This window comes from Physella acuta, unplaced genomic scaffold, assembly GCF_028476545.2.
Source record: "Physella acuta isolate Inbredline_101_S28 unplaced genomic scaffold, ASM2847654v3 ptg001319l, whole genome shotgun sequence".
In the NCBI taxonomy this organism is placed as follows: Eukaryota; Metazoa; Mollusca; class Gastropoda; family Physidae; genus Physella; species Physella acuta.
In genome coordinates, this window is record NW_026732834.1 from 7,501 (window position 1) to 12,934 (window position 5,434).

Sequence of the window (5,434 nt, forward strand, 5' to 3'; positions counted from 1 at the left end):
GGTGCTGTCTGTGGTCTACAATATTAAGTTTGGTGCTGTTTGTGGTCTACAATCTTTAGTTTGGTGCTGTTTGTGTTGTCCAATCTTTAGTTTGGTGCTGTCTGTTTTGTCCAATCTTTAGTTTGGTGCTGTCTGTGGTCTACAATCTTTAGTTTGGTGCTGTTTGTGTTGTACAATCTTTAGCTTGGTGCTGTTTGTGTTGTACAATCTTTAGTTTGGTGCTGTCTGTGTTGTACAATCTTTAGTTTGGTGCTGTTTGTGTTGTACAATCTTTAGTTTGGTGCTGTTTGTGTTGTACAATCTTTAGTTTGGTGCTGTTTGTGTTGTACAATCTTTAATTTGGTGCTGTTTGTGTTCTACAATCTTTAGTTTGATGCTGTCTTTTGGATTCAGGCTTTAGTTTGGTGCTGTTTGTGTTGTACAATCTTTAGTTTGGTGCTGTCTGTGGTCTACAATCTTTAGTTTGGTGCTGTTTGTGTTGTACAATCTTTAGTTTGGTGCTGTTTGTTTGCAGAAAACTTAAAAAATAAATTTTCCAAAAAAAAAAACCTGCTGTAGAGGTAGAACAAAAATTATGGAAGAGCATGTTGAATAACCATAACAGACCGCCACCACCAGAAAATGATCATCCTTCTACATCTAAAGTAAAGTGTGTATTAAAATATCAATTATTGTTTTTCAAAAGTAAAATGCAGGACCAAATTTGGAATAGAAGAGACTACACTCAAAACGTTCAGTAATTACTTGAAGGCTCTTCAGCCGTATGACTTGAAGAAATAGAGAGTAACCAAGACAACAGGAAATAAGCACCATGTAATCAAACAGGGAATTGAGACACATCTTTAAAATATTAAGTGGCCAGATAAATTTCAAAGCTACACGTTAGTCAGGGATTCAGACAATCACGAGCCGAGAATAGAGTAGAAAACTAGAAAGGTATCGGGAATGCAAAGGTCGCACCCTCGGAAAGTTTTAAAGTAAAAAAAATTTAAATAGAAGAGGGAGACGCCGGAATTTTATGGTTGGATGTAAAAACATTTGGCACTGGTGGAGTTTGTTCTGTATCGTCAGGGTCCTATCGTGAACCTGAGGTAACAGAAGGAATTACAATCACTCGCAAACACATATAAACACTCACAGACACACTTACACACACACACACACACACACACACACATATATATATATATATATATATATATATATATATATATATATATATATATAGGCCTATATATATATATATATATATATATATATATATATATATATATATATATATATATATATATAAATTTATTTATTTATACATATATGCGTGTGTGTATAAATCTATGCATGAGTTTAGCTTTATACATGTACTTGTAGGCACGCTGTTAAAATGTATATGTTTATTTATTTGTCTCTTTAAGGTTTACATTGTTAAAACAAATCGTCTCAGCTGGGTGTTATTTTAAGTATTGTCGAAACTTTCCGTTAAAAAAGTGTTTTTACGGGGCTTTTTAAATACCCACAGACTATAGAAAAAACAACACGACGGAGGAAATATTCACATACATTTTTCAACAAACGACATGAGGAGAAAGTCTATTTTAATCACCACTCTTCACGGAACGTGAGCGGCATCATCGCACATGAGCTGGGGACCAAACAACCATGATAGAAAACAACAACGGTTAATTAGCCACTGGTAATGAGATATGACGTCAGCAAGTCGAATTTGAGGCACGGCCAAATGCTCGCCCACATGAAGGGCTTCGGTGTAACGAGGAAATTAAATTCTGTATAATTTGATTCTCATTTCAAAGACTTCACCAAGCGTCTTGTGAGAAAAAAGGGACCGTCCCCTGTTTGGCTAAGATCGAAGAAATCCATGAACTTATTTTGTTTTGACTTGATTTGTTTTTATGTCCAGCGCGTATGACGCTGAGCGGACTTAATATGACTGAACAATTAAAGCAGTTTACCCGTACATTAAATAGGTAAACAAACTGTGTAAGTTGTTTTATTAAACAGCAATGTGTCGTCATTGCAAGACATCTGCATTATTGTCGTGTGTTGCATCGTCATAAAATCATAATTAAATATTCTACCAATAATACTCCTGGAAAAGTTCATCTCTATAATAATTCAAAGCGTTTTCTAAACATTAGGTTATGTATCGTATTGATTTTCTCGACATTTGGTTATGTATCGTATTGATTTTCTCGACATTAGGTTATGTATCGTATTGATTTTCTCGACATTAGGTTATGTATCGTATTAGTTTTCTCGACATTAGGTTATGTATCGTATTGATTTTCTCGACATTAGGTTATGTATCGTATTGATTTTCTCGACATTAGGTTATGTATCGTATTGATTTTCTCGACATTAGGTTATGTATCGTAATGATTTCTCGACATTAGGTTATGTATCGTAATGATTTTCTCGACGTTAGGTTATGTATCGTATTGATTTTCTCGACATTAGGTTATGTATTGTATTTATTTTCTCGACATTAGGTTATGTATCGTATTGATTTTCTCGACATTAGGTTATGTATCGCATTGATGCTTTTGGTTGAAGTTAACATCAGGGCTTTAATTTCTAGGCAGACGGGAATGTCACGTCTCGCCAGCAGTAAGGCTGCTCCCCTCATAGATTTCTGGTGCACGTATGGGGTGTCAACAAGATGAGGGGGTGTCAACAAGATGAAGGGGTGGCAGAAGGATGTAGGGGTGGCAGCAAGATGTAGGGGTGTCAACAAGATGAAGGGGTGTCAACAAGATGAAGGGGTGTCAACAAGATGAAGGGGTGTCTGCAAGATGTAGGGGTGGCAGCAAGATGTAGGGGTGGCAGCAAGATGTAGGGGTGGCAGCAAGATGTAAAGGTGTCAGTAAGATGTAGGGGTGGCAGCAAGATGTAGGGGTGGCAGCAAGATGAATAGGTGTTAGATGTGGGGGTGTCAGATGTACGGGTGTCAGCTAGGTGTCTAACCTAATGTGACTCCAGCTAATTTTGTTCTACACTATTCTAACCTAATGTTACGCCAGCTAATCTTGTTCTAAACTATTCTAACCTACTGTTAGTCAAACTAATTTTGTTCTACACTATTCTAACCTAATGTGACTCCAGCTAATTTTGTTCTACACTATTCTAACCTACTGTTAGTCAAACTAATTTTGTTCTACACTATTCTAACCTAATGTGACTCCAGCTAATTTTGTTCTACACTATTCTAACCTAATGTTACTCCAGATAATTTTGTTCTACACTATTCTAACCTAATGTTACTCCATCTAATTTTGTTCTACACTATTCTAACCTAATGTTACTCCAGATAATTTTGTTCTACACTATTCTAACCTAATGTTACTCAAGCTAATCTTGTTCTAAACTATTCTAACCTAATGTTACTCCAGCTAATTTTGTTCTACACTATTCTAACCTAATGTTACTCCAGCTAATTTTGTTCTACACTATTCTAACCTAATGTTACCCCAGCTAATTTTGTTCTACACTATTCTAACCTAATGTTACACCAGCTAATTTTGTTCTACACTATTCTAACCTAATGTTACTCCAGCTAATTTTGTTCTACACTATTTTAACCTAATGTGACTCCAGCTAATCTTGTTCTACACTATTCTAACTTAATGTTACTCCAGCTAATTTTGTTCTACACTATTCTAACCTAATGTTACTCCATCTAATTTTGTTCTACACTATTCTAACCTAATGTTACTCCATCTAATTTTGTTCTACACTATTCTAACCTAATGTTACACCAGCTAATTTTGTTCTACACTATTCTAACCTAATGTTACTCCAGCTAATTTTGTTCTACACTATTTTAACCTAATGTGACTCCAGCTAATCTTGTTCTACACTATTCTAACCTAATGTTACTCCAGCTAATTTTGTTCTACACTATTCTAACCTAATGTTACTCCAGCTAATTTTGTTCTATACTATTCTAACCTAATGTTACTCCAGCTAATTTTGTTCTATACTATTCTAACCTAATGTGACTCCAGCTAATTTTGTTCTACACTATTCTAACCTAATGTTATTGCAGCTAATTTTGTTCTACACTATTCTAACCTAATGTTACTCCAGCTAATTTTGTTCTACACTATTCTAACCTAATGTTACTCCAGCTAATTTTGTTATACACTATTGTAACTTAATGTAACCAAGGCTAATTTTGTTCTACACTATTCTAACCTAATGTTACTCCAGCTAATTTTGTTCTACACTATTCTAACCTAATGTGACTCCAGCTAATTTTGTTCTACACTATTCTAACCTAATGTTACTCCAGCTAATTTTGTTCTAAACTCTTCTAACCTAATGTTACACCAGCTAATTATTTCTACACTATTTTAACCTAATGTTACTCCAGCTAATTTTGTTATACACTATTCTAACCTAATGTTACCCCAGATAATTTTGTTATACACTATTCTAACCTTATGTTACTCCAGCTAATTTTGTTATACACTATTCTAACCTAATGTTACTGCAGCTAATCTTGTTCTACAATATTCTAACCTAATGTTACTCCAGCTAATTTTGAGGCCTGTTACATGTTTTTTTTTTTTACTTTCTTGTATATACGAAGTATAGAGAAAGTCTTGAAATCGTGCAAAAAAAAAAAATCGAGATTTTTAGAAATCTCGACGTTTTACATCTCACTGATATGGAAAAACATAATTTTGCAATCTTGTCCGTATGTCTCTGTGTCTGTCTGTGTGTCTGTGTGTGTGTCTGTGTGTAAACACGATAACTTGAGTACCGTTACAGCGATGTTGATGAAATTTCATATATAAGTATTTAATCAAAATCGTAGATCCGTATCAACTTTTGAGCGATTTCCGATAACCGAAAGTGGTACTTTTTCTACTTTGAATTTTTCAAAAGCCTATAACTTGAGCACTATTTCAGATAGATAAATGAAATTTCACATGTAAGTTAAAATTCTAATTCTCTACCTTCTGTCAAATTTTGAGTAAATTTCGTTGACCGGAAGTACTAATTTACGCTATTTTCGATTTCTCAAAAAACTAATGTAAATTTTTAAAGTACTAATACTATTGCGCACTATTATGCACTTTTTTATTTGGCGTTCAATTGGTGTGCAATTCTTTTGTCTACGAGATTTTATTCTATTTTTAAAACTTTAAGTATTTAAAATGGATTAAAAATCAAGTCTCTAGCCCGAGTTCCCATTCCCTGTTATTTTATATAAGAATATTCGAGAAAGTTTTGGGGAGATCACTCCCGGTTTATTTTAAATGCTTTCCTCGGGTTGACCAGCGTACAAGACCTTATTCATGTACGAGACTAGAAAAACTCAGTCAACACAAACTCATTCATTGAAAATCTCCAAGCCACAGCCCCGAGCTCGATAATTCAATGGAAAAATTCAGTTTCATTTTTTGTCAACTTG